A 12,582-nucleotide genomic window follows, 5' to 3' on the forward strand; every position below is an offset into this window, starting at 1 on the left:
GATTCAAAATAGTGTATTTCTGTGCAGCTTGTCATTAAATTGTGCTTGTTGCTCAAGTGTCTAATGCTGTAGTTTGCATTCCTCATCCATCCTTCCAAGCCCTGTGGGTCAGGCTTCCTGAGAGCAACCGAATGCATTATGAAATACCCGCTTCCCCCACGTTGTCTTGTCTCAGCTCATCACGGCAGTGATGGGCGTCCCGTGGAAGGCAGTGTCGTGGTAGAGAAGCAGCGAAGACCACGGTGGCGTGAAGCTCCTTGAACACAGTAGCACCCAGAAAGCAGGGCAGGTGATACAGCTGCAGCTCAGTTCAGCTAGAAGTGTTGAGACATTTTTGTTTGAGTTGGGGAATGCTTTGAAGTCTTCTGGTGGAAAGACTGCCTCCTCTCCCCTGGTCTTCGCTTTCAGGTGGGTAGGTTTTGCTACCTACACTTTACAAGAAGTGTAGGTTTAGCTACCACTTTACAAGAAGAAAATACTTCCTGTGGAAAACAGAAATTGTATTTAGAAACCTGTGTCTTGGTTTCTCCATTCTGAATCTTTGTTTTCTTTCAGAAGGACAGGCTTGATGTAACTGTTTTGTTCTGCTCATGAAGTTTAAAAGAGATTAAAATACTTAACTAATTATGTTGGCAAGCAGAGACAATCTTAGAAAGTTGGGAGGTGGCAAAGGAGAAGGTACAAGTATCTTCAGGTAACCCAGCTACAATAGTAGTACAGTGACGTTTAGGATCTTTTAACGTTTTTCCTTCAAAACTTTGGCAGAAATTTCAGTTCAGCTGTTGAATGACATGACTGTTGCCCCAGTTGCAATGTCTGAATCACTGTGGGAAAACCCCTGAATTATCTGTTTGTTGACACCATCTTACTGCTCTCAGGTACTGACATACATGTTTTTTCCAGTTTTGTCCTAAATGTGCGCAGCTGCCTTGTCTTACCGTCTTAGCAAGTGGAGCTGAGTTAAAGCCAGGCTTTTTTCTGCGCTTCTGACCCAGGGCGTGCTTCCTTGATTAATGCTGGTGTTTCCTGTCCTCAACAGAGAGAAATAAATCTCTTAATGTCCAACACTGCCATTTTAATCTTCAGTTAGAATTTTCTGCAACCCCCTACCTACCTTAGGCTTGCAAAAATTGCTATCTCAGTGGCTTTTATCAGGTTTTCTTCTTTTGTTTCTGTTCTTTAGCATGAGGTATTTGAAACTTGTTGCTGTTTGCATTTTTTAACTTGAAATTTCAGTCACTGAATGAAACTTCTGTTGTTCGTATAATTTGTAAGGAAAGTAATAACAGCATCATGTTTCTGAGTATTCTTGTTATGCCTGCTAGGAAACTTTAAGGAAATACATAGAGTTGTCATGAATCTTAAGAAACAGAGTCTGGTTCTTGGAAAGAGAGGCTTGGATAGCTGATGAAATCACAGCCTTTGGGTACTGTGGAGAAGTGAATCGAAGTCATTATGACATTATGGAAGAGAGAGCTTGATCTGCCAAATTGTCAACTTTTGATGGACACGGTATCTAGTGACATGTTGTTACGTGAAAGCCAGCCAGCTTCTCTTTCTGTCAGCACGGTGTTTATACTGCCAACTGATTGCTATGCATTCAAACTATTGCGAATGGAAAAGCTGCTGATCAATACGATAAACAGGCAATTTGTGTTTGGTGATTATCAAGCTTGTATTGATCTGTCTTTCAGTTATAGGTGTGTTACATTGGGAAATAAGTGATTGAAAGGGCTGTAGTATTGATAAGAGATAATTCTTCCAAATTAAAACACAAATGTTTAATACTTAATAGCTTGCAAGATACAAACAGTTTTCTGTTAACTTTCCAGTCTTTGTTTCATTTGGGAGCTGACTCAGTAACACCCTAAAATTGAGGAGAAGAAAATCAATATGAGTATCAGGGAGTGGGTTTTTTTGTTTGGTGTGATTTTTTTGTTTGTTTAACACAGCCCAAAATGAAGAGCCCAAAGAAGTGATTTTATAACACTGCTATGAGTATATGCCTCCAAAACCGAGTCTAGACACAGGTTCTGAAGGTGGAGATACAGCAAAAATAAAGAAAACACTTGAAAGGACAAACACTGACATTATGCAAGATAGCAGATGAGAAATGATTCAATAATGGTTACAAGCATTCATACAAGGAAAAAAAACCACATTTCCACTTAATAGTATTGATTCTACATTTGAAAAATGAACTGCAGCTTATTGCATCCAAACTGTAGAGAACACCCTCTACAGATACAGGGAAAAGTATGATGTGGAGGGTTTCGATATGTGCAACAAGACAACAAAGTATAGGAAGGATTAAAGGACTTCTTACGTCAAGTCATTCTTTATTTAATGCTTGTTGAGAAGGCACTGACATCTCATAGTGTTGGTTGAATATATGTGGAGGGTTAAGAATATTTCTGCCATTGCATTCACTGTATGAGTATTGTCTGTTAAAAAGAAGATCAAAGCTCCAGATGCCTGTTGGCATCCTTTCATATGATTCTCTGAAAAGGAGTGTGTTTTTTCTTTTACTGCGTCATAACTTCTAGTTTTGTGTGTGATAGTTTACCTTCTCTGGAACAATGCACAAATTACTTAAACAAAAGCTGTAAAATCTGGATGGCCTAAGTGCAGATTCCTACATTTACAGTCCTGTGCCCTGGTATTAAGTATTCCCATATTCAGAAGAGCTGAGTACTTAGAAATCCCATTGCAGGCAACGGAACTGCAGTAATAAGCACTTTGAAAACCAAGCTCTCCTCATTAGGCACTTAAATATGATGGTTTATAGAGATACCTGAGACTTGAAAAGTGTTCATCTAAATTAGTAACCTAGTTAATGTCTCCAAAGCCAATTAACAATTAGAAAAATATTTGCCCATCAATTTAAAAAATTCCTCTTTAAAGAATTTTAAATATTGTGGGTTTTTGCTTAGAGCAGATGAGTAAAATTTGATACAGTGTTTTAACGTGCTGCCTTTTGAAAGAAATTGTGAAGTTGCATACTGAAATCTCTGATTTCACTTTTTGTTAAACTCATGTGACGTGATTCCATGAACATTTAATACATGCATATGAGTAGCTTCGAAAATATGAGCAGCCCCACTGGACTTAATCGGATTATTTTTATGTGTGAAGTTACTCAGTTGCATAAGTGTTTGCAGAATTGAGGCTCATATAAAGTTTCAGTTAATGACTGAAGTTTCTTTTTGTTCACTTCTTAATAACTTATTTTAAAATATCTGGAAGGCCTATGTTTACAGCCCAGCCCAGCTTCTGCATTCAGTTTCAAAAAGGAAAATCGTTTTAGGTCATCTTTTGTTTCTGTAGAAGGAAAAACAGTAATGTGGAAATAGAATGGATTTTGGCTTTATACATGTTTCATCCTTGGTACAATGGATACATTCATAAATGTTTAGTAAGATTATTTTGTTAGTTTTCTCTCATTGTGAAAAATGCTGTTTTCCTGAAAAATAGCAACACAAAAGCCTTAATTTAGAGTTATAGTTATGAAATGCTGACTTTACCATCCAGAGCAGTTTAATTGTTTTATGTGGAATGAGGAGACAGATCAGGCTTTCTCTCATGCAGAGCACTTTAGTACACTATAATTTATGTGCATCACTTATTTTTATTCAGGCGGTACACAATAAAACATGTGGAAATGTTTTGACTACATCTTTTTGGAAAATGCATTCATAAAATAGCAGTTTTAAATGCATCCCATAATACTGCCATTCAGTATGGACAAACTGTGGATCTCAGAAAATTATAGATTTCCTCAGACAATCTAAAATATTTAATTGTTATTAAATTTTAAACAGGATGAACTATGCATCCATTTAAATAGCCTTTCTGGGTAATACCTGGAAGTTTAACGGTTTCGGACACTTTTTGGCTTGCTCTGCAGACAAAATGGGGCATTTTCTAAGTAGCAATTAAAGCTTACTGAATACGGATTCGTTACACTGTGAGAGGTAGACAGAAACATATTTTCTTCAAAAACTCACTCTGCAGTATCTTTCTCCCTCTCTCTTCCTGCCTCCCCCCCCTCCTGCCCCCCCCCAAGAGATTTTTCCTGTCTAGGTGTGCATTGTTGTTTGCTTATCGCTACACTATCTGGTTACTCTTTATACAAAAAAAAATCAAATGAGATGACATGTAAGAGCACAGCCAAAGTTTTCGGAGGAATCTTTAAAATTAGGTGCCTAACTCTCTTTGGCTACTTTGAAATTTTCAATTTACACTTCACTCTGTCTATCTGAATACCTATTTTGTGCCTGTGTGTATAAATACATAAAATTTACTGTATTATAAAACTGATTTAATATCTCTGTAGCATTATAGGTAGGCAGCTGAGGAAGGGCTGCTTTAGATTCAAGTTAAAGTTAAATTTTGTTTTACTAACGCTTTGCGTTTTAACTTACATTCAAAACTAATATTACGCATAACAGTTTATGATGTTGGAATAGCGTCTGAATAAAAAGGTCAGATTGGCTCACAAATTACATAGGAAGCAAGAGAGGTGCCCTCATGTGGCTGGGAATAAGAGTGAGCTGACTTCTCAAAGACATCTGCTCCATGGATCTCCCTTGGCAAGGTGTTATCAAGGTAAAACATTACAACTCAGGGTAATTTATGAAGTGGTTAGGACATGTGCTTCATGGCATAAGAGGGCAAATAAAAGCATCAAGTTAGGAAAACACCTTCTTAAGGAAAGAAGCTGTTGCCTACCTTTGAGTTATTTTGCATCTTCTAAACTTAGGGCCATTCGTCTGGTCTCTTGTCGCTGTTCTTATGTTTAAGTGATACGCTGCTTTTAGACATCTTTTTTTTTCCTATGAACCACTGCTCTAGCTTTTTTCCTATGAACCACTGCTCTAGCTGCTCAGATTTTAAGACCACATGATTGTGCATACTCCGTTATCTTAGTACCCAGTATAAACAGTGTACATCAAAAAATAGCTTTTAATTCAAATCAAGTTTGTTTAAAAATATTAGTGCAGCAGCTACACTCTAGCTCAGCTGGTGTAAAGCCAGGGGGTGCTTGCGACACCACTGAAACTGTGTGGAGGTATATGACAGTCGCTGCTGGTGACCCGGCAGCATTTGCACTTGATTAATTTCAGTCTTACAAATTAGGAACAAACACTGTAGTATTAGGAAAGCAACAAAACTTTGCTCTGCAACTTATATCTCATATGCTTCATAGAAGAAGAGCTTTATTAAATCAGCAAGTGCTTCCAGATCTTCTCCAGAAAGACCGAATCCAAGTTTTTTTCCTCAGTGATGAAACATGAGAACATTAGAAGTAGGCAGATTTGCTGCGTTTTGCTTCTCCATTCACAGAAAAGCTGAATTCAGTACTAGCAAGCCAGTTTCCCCTTTCAATTGCTTGATTTGTTAAAATGGGTGTTTGTTGCTCAGAACTGGAACTCAGATGAGGCAAACCCAACTATTTCCCTCTGACCTTGACATCTGTTTGCTTTTCTTGGCCAGCTGAAAAGATGTTAGAACGAATTTGATGGTAAGACACTAATAGAATAATTAAAACCTTGTACATGAACGTGTACTTTATCAGTTGTTGGCTGCGTTTCTTTAGGTAAGTGATTCAATAAAAATAATTATAACACTCCCGAGAAATCTTCCTGCGGGTGCTAGAATTGATGGGTAAAGAACTGTGATTTTGTGTGTGTTTGTATTTGATCATTGTGGAGAATCTCTCCGGAAAGATCTTATTGTGCCGAATGAATGAGACCAACTTTTGGCTTCTGTCTTTGTTCTCTCTTGTTTGGTAACGTACTTTAAATGAGAAGTGCCTTCAATGCCTGGCAGCTGCATTTCTTCCTTTAGGGCTTTCACCAGTGGAGAACAGTAATAACAATGTGGAGATAACTTAATTATAAAATGCATAGATGTTGTTTCACTTATTTGAGCAATAGGCTGGAGACATGGGAATATGAATCAGTGAAGCCATAAACATTCTTTTAATAAAGAAGCATTTACAAATGAAATGGCTTTTAATTTCAGTATTTCTGCACTGTGCTAAAGATACCTTGTGGTTTTTATGCCTTCGAGTTTAGTGTGCTTATATCACAAAAGGATATTGTACTGGCTTAAATATTTTTGGTTTGCAAATACCTTATAAGGAAATGTAAGGTGATACAAACTGTTCTTTCAGTTGTGCCTTCAATTAAGTTAATGTATACAGAAGCATAGCTCATTTTAGGCTTGTAAATAATACTAATTTAATAAAATGAATATGAGATATGAGTTTTCTCTCAAGAAGTCACAGACTGCAGTAAAAACTGAGCTGGTATATAAATTGATTCTTCTGCAATACAGATAGTTTTAGCATAGTATCACATAGCCTAGTAACAGTTTGGTATTGACATAACTCACTGCCTTAATTAGCTGCTAACACATAGGTGTGGCAGTAAAGCGCATAAAACTTACAAACAGTTCTCAGAATTTGCATGTGTTGTTTTCATTTGCAGTGTTAATACGGATGACAAACATTATTAATTTATGATAATTAAAGTGCAGATCTATAATTTTATGTCATCTCTACAGTTTGTTTTACTTTAGATTCCAGGAAACATTATAAATTCTGAAAAAGCTGTAAAGAGAGGTTACTGAAAACAATTGGAGATTTAAATTAGAAAGTCTTTAAAATATTTACTGGTTATGTTACTCAGATATTTACATATATTTCATGATTTCTAAGTATGTTATTTTGAAGACTTGTATAGATACTCAGGAGAAATACTTTAAAATTTCTATTCAAATAGATGTTGACACTAGATGGGTCCTATTCTTTTTAATGATTTCAAGTTATTCAGTTAAATTAGACCTTGTTGCACTGATACGAATCTGGTCATTACTCCTTTGTGGCAGGATTTCCCTTACAGTTTGCCTTCATTAACAGCTACCAAGTGACTCCTAGAAAATAATTAAAATTTCTTGGTGTTTGTAATATGATGGCTGTATTGTTGCCGGAAAGTGAAATCAAATTGCTTATGTTAGCCACAGCATCTCTACGGATGAATCTCGCTATATCAAACTGAGAAACTGTTGGCCTTAGAGTGAAAGCTCTGAAGACATGTGCATGTGTGTGTAAATACACTAATTAATCTCCTGTGTTTCTTCATAGTAGTACACTATTCACTTCAGAAATTTAATGGTGTTTGGGTATTGAAGCCATTTATAACTTCAGATAACTTTAAGTTCTGTTGCTTAAGCAAGCCAAGTTCTTGTGATTAAATAGGTACATTTTTTCACTTGTTATCCCTCTCTCCCCTTGCAGCTATAAGGCATTTTGCTTTAATTTGAAACTGAGGTTCATTTGATGGAAGCACAACTGCTGTGTTTCCAAGTTCATCCTCTGGGTTTGCAATAACGAAGCAGTGTCCCCTGCAAGCCTTGTGATAGCAAGCTGCCATACAGAAAGAGCCCACGTAGCATTGCAGTAGGAAGACACGCGTATGTTGTTTTAGAGCTGTTCTGGGTAACCACTACTATTTAACTTCCTCAGTTTGAAAGTTGTATTTGTCAGCTTTTCTGCACGCTGTTGACCTCTCATATATGTTCATATAAAGGAACAGCATCAAGCCAACTTTATCTCAACTAGGTGTGTTCGCGTGGCTTTGCCAAAGATGCCCCCTGCGTGCTTGGTAGCTGTGGTGCTTGCTGTTTTGCAGCTCGCTGTTAAAGATAAGGCTTGCTTGAAATTCTCCGGTCACACGTAATAACAACTCCCTGCCCTTAAACCAGAAGCGACTGTGCTACAAGAGCTGACACAGAGACCCACAACCTTGTCTTCTACAGCAGCAGATAGCTTAAGATTTGGTATTAACAGTCATGATCAGAGAAGAGTGTCTGAACCGGGCCGGGCTGGAGGTTCACGCTCTCTTGCGTCCTCTTTCCGACAGCGCTCAGTAGTGGATGCTCAGGGAAGAGCATGAGAGACAAGACAAGCGCTGCGTGGTAACTCCTCTTGGGATGCTCTCCCACCTTTGGCCAGTTTGCAGCGAAGGGGTCGGCTGAGGGGTTCGCGGTGGCTTCCCGAGTTAGAGGTTATGGCTGCATCTTTGGTTTCTTAGCCCTGGATGGACTTTTCTTTCATTTATTTGTCCACTTGCTGTTGAGCTTTGTTTGAATCAACTAGGTCGTGTTGAAGCCCTAAGCAAATAGAGCATTTTCTTGCAATTTTGGGCGCCTTGTTTTCCAGCTGATCTGCAGAAAGCAGACTCAGTCTGGGTTTAGAAAAGAAGCCTTGCATTTTCATGGTGCAAAACAGAAACAATTCTCAATATGTAAGGAAAATAAAATGGCTGCCTCATACTTAAAAATGAAGGGCTGACATCTCCTTTCTCATGCTGGTTTAAATGTGTAGTGGCTCCATTGAAATCAGTGCAGTAAATCTGGATTCACACCCATGTGACTCACATTAGAATTTGACTCATAGTTTGTAACAAAAAAAGTTTTGAGTGTGCCTAAATCGCCAGCTTACAGGAGCTTTCTCCTCTAGCCCTGCAATGAGAGATCCTCATGGAATAAAAGAGCTATATAAAACAATCATAAATGGGTTCCCGAAGAATAGTAATAGTTCCCTCATGCAGGAAGTATTGTGTTGTGCTAAGGTCACCTCTTGTATCAGCCCCTGCATAGAGAATTTTCCAGGCACGTTTCTATGAGAAAATGGGTGCAGGTGGGAAATTGCTGCTTCTTCAGCTGCAGACCTGTAGTAACCTTGCTGTCGCCAGCAGCCGTTGGGGAGCTAGAGGAGCTGCTGAACTGCCCAGATACCACTTCAGGGGCCAGACTGGCCTCTGGCGGCCCAGGCATCCAGGAAGCACAAAGGTAGGAGCATAAAATTGCCCCTCATTAGTCCTTCTGGTTTGTAGTCTCCAGCATATGGGGAAACCTCATTTCATGAATCTGAAGTTGGTAATTTGCTAGAGATGGTGATACAGATCCTTGTCCAGGCCTTTATTTTCTGCCGTTGTTGGTGAGTCGCAGTGGGTTGGCCTGCTGACTTCTCTTTTACAGGATGCCAGGTAATTTGGGTCAAAACAACCCTAGTCTTTCCTCTTACTGGTTTTGGTAGCAGTACTGGTTAGCAGATACTGCAGCTGCCTTTAGCTGCTGTTTCCAAGATGGGCCAATTTTGCAAGTGCCAGACCGACTGAGACACGGTGGGCTTGTCTGCTCCATCATCACTGTACTGAGCACTTAACAGAGTAGAAGAGGCAATTGTCTTAGTCTTAGGGTATTATCACTATCTGTTCTAATTTTATCCAGGGCTGTAGTTTACTAGAAACATTCTGGCAGAAGATCAAGGTATTTTTAGCACCATTCAAGACTTGGCCACATTTGTGCCACATTTGCACCACACGGCACCTGGAAGATATGACAAAAGGGCCCGTGTCCTTCAGGAGAGGTAGCTGGGGCCTGGGAGGGTATCCTGGGGCATTTAAAATAGCACTATGATTGGGTTGATCTTGATTATACAAGCTCATCAAGTGAAGATGCTTCTAACATTTTATTTTATCGTTAGCTTTCTTAATTCTGTTAAATCTAGTTGAAACCATTAAGGAGAGTATTTACAAACCCAGATCTCTAATGTTCAGTACCTAAATCAAGCTTTTTACAAACAAAAAAAAGTAGTTTGATTTTTTTTTTGGCGTTTTTCTTTTTTGAACACATGTAAATCACACAAAGTAAGTGGAGGGAATATATGTTCTGTACTTCTGACATCCACCTAATGCATGTGTGGAGGGATTATTCTGTTCCCCTGCATTAGACACTAACAGGCAAGCTGCCTTAGCCTTCTGAGAAAGCTGTGTTACAGGTGGAGTGGAGGAGTAAAGGAATACCACATCTACTCACTTAAGTTACGGTGTTTCCGCTTACGATTTTATCAAAGAAGATAAGGATTGTTTCTCTAGATCTCCCTTTCCCCCCACCTCTTCTGTTTTTGCAGTCTAGTGATTGCAAAACAAAAGGTAAGTGCCTAGGCTTTGTGGTTGTTGGAAGAAGCATGAGACCCTACTGAGTGCCCTGTAAAAGCTCAAAGGCAAATAAAAGAATCCACAACTATGTTATGTTTAAAAAACTCTCCTGAGCCTTTAGCTATCTCATGCTTGAGTGCTTGACTCATGAGTTTTAGTGTTCTGAGTCCTCAGTACTATAATCATCATCTTTATTATGCTTTGTGTGCAGATTTTAAACATACCTGCTGTTGGATGGTGTTTTCAAGTGACATCCTGAACTTACTAATCAATTGAATTAAACACATGTGGGAAGTTCATGAGGTGCTAGAAAGTCTATCAGTAGAAAAGCATGATGGAATGAGGAATAATAGTTAGCATTTCATAGTGAAGCTGTATTTTAAGAGTGTGACATTGAATGGAATTATTCTGCTTGATTATAAGCCCAATACAATACATGTTTCCATGGAAAAAAAAGCTTCTAATGACTAGAAAATAAATGATTATAGATACAGTACTGTATTTGTGAACCCAGACACAGTAATAATAATCTCATGTATGCTCTTCTTCAAGAATGTGTTTTTTACCACCAGTCTAGTTTTGAGACTGATTTTTATATGGCAGAGTTTTTGTAGCAAGGAAATCTTCTTTTCGGTCTGTAAGCAATGACTTTGATGAAAGTACCCGTTACTTAAGGAAGTAAATATAGACGTGCTTATCTAAACCTGCTTTAGAAAAAAAACCCAGATCCTCTAAAGTATTAGCAAATATTGTAGCTGACTGTTGTAAACTTGCCAAAATTAGATTACACCTGCCAAAAAATGTGTTTTTAGGCAGGCATTTTCAGTTAGTTTTGCTTGATACTACTGAAGTAGAAATTTCTTCATTTCAGCATAGCTTGCACCTTTTTATTTATATGCTCTATGCTTAGCACTGTCAGTAAAGTAGTCATGGAGTGCTAAGGATAATATATAGTTATAAATAGTTTATTTTGATAGTAAGAAGCGTCAAGTAACTGATGCAAGCAGTCATTTAGATACAGAGCAAGTATATAATACTATGCTATTAGGTCATGATTATTTAGAACCCTCCAAGGTGTACAAGTGTATTGAAAAGGAATAGGTTAGTCATAAATGGGTGGCACACAGAAAAGTGAAAGCTGTAAGATGCGTAGTAAAAAATACAAGAATGGTCCTTACATACGCGGCTAAGACAAACTGCGTTTGTGTGTTAGGAATAGAATCCCAAAACATCCCATAATGAATCAGTCATGCAGTAATCCATGCTTATTTGTTGTGTAACAGGTTTAAGGATTTAGCTGTGTGGCTTGAATTCTACTCTCAGAATTAGAGAGTCACAGTTATATTGTGCTTCTGCGGTGGAAAATCTACTTGCTTAAGTGATGCCCTAAAGAGCAAAGAAGTATTTGTATTTGCAGAAATGTACAATGTGTGATACAAAGCAACATGCACATGCTGGAGTAAAGTTAGTTTGGAAGGCCTTTAATTCAAAGCTATATTCCCAGGGATAGAATGAGACTAATCCCTGTAAAAAGAGTACAACAGTTATGTGAGACTCACCACTAGAAATCTTATACTTTAATTTCATGTTCTGCATAGTCATCTTTTTCCCAGTTGCTTGTGAATTGAAAGAAGTGGAGAGAAATTTGTATCTTTTGGTGGCATGGTGGCACTTGTTGTTATTCTTGCTTGATTATTATTAATATCCTGTAAATGGGTAAAACTGTCTAGAAACATGTGTTTCAGAAAAATGGCGACCGATGTTTCAGAAAGGCAGTGGCATGGGAGGTTTCAGCTCCTAGAGGAAGCTGGTTAGAGTGAGCACCACTTGTTTCACTTCAGTTAGGGTTCCTTAGGAGATCCAGAGAAAAGCTGTGAAGTTTGTCTGAGACAACCATGTGAGCATGGAGGAAAGAACTGAGATTAGTGATATTTGATTAGTGCTTTGTTCATTCCTTTACTATCTAATGATCCTTTTGGTTCAATAAGAGATGAATTCTGTGTAGGCAAAAGAGGGGATTAGTTTACTTTTGGGGGCTACTGGAAAAGAGTCTTTGTTTTTTCAACTTCAGGCTTTCCTATTGATGAAAAGAGGAACTTTGACTCTTTGAGAAGTTGAAGCTTGACTTTATAATGATAATTTGCCCATAGAAATTATTCGAAGTCAGAACATTTGGCACTGTATAAAAGGTTTCAGGTTCCTGCCTTGAGGAATGTATATCCCAATTAAAGCATAGCAATATGTGATAGATTTCATTTTGGAAGATAATTTTTAATTGTTTATGGCAGAAAAATTATGGGGATGAATATAATAAAATAATGAAAAATGGTTCTAAATGCATCATTAAAATGCAAGGACATAAATGGGAAAAACTATGCAAAAGATGTATGAGGGAGAGTGAATCACTGACTGCACAAAGAGAATACGATGGAATTGTAGAAGTCCTTGAAGGAGAAGAATGACACTTGAACCTAACATGCAAGACATTTGACCTGGATGTTGGCATCCTTTGATTTTTGGGAGAGCATGATGCTGTTAGCAGTGGGGTTTTTGAATAGACCAGAGGGGAACA

At 38.1% G+C, this 12,582-nt stretch overlaps 1 protein-coding gene across 4 annotated transcripts in view; it reads left to right on the forward strand.

Moving 5' to 3' along the window:
- The window catches only part of ZNF516 (zinc finger protein 516), a 106,104-nt gene that overhangs the window by 20,103 nt on the left and 73,419 nt on the right, over positions 1-12,582 (forward strand). The gene's annotated exons all lie outside the window — the stretch shown is intronic.

The sequence above is a fragment of the Dromaius novaehollandiae genome, chromosome 2 (assembly GCF_036370855.1).
Source record: "Dromaius novaehollandiae isolate bDroNov1 chromosome 2, bDroNov1.hap1, whole genome shotgun sequence".
In the NCBI taxonomy this organism is placed as follows: Eukaryota; Metazoa; Chordata; class Aves; order Casuariiformes; family Dromaiidae; genus Dromaius; species Dromaius novaehollandiae.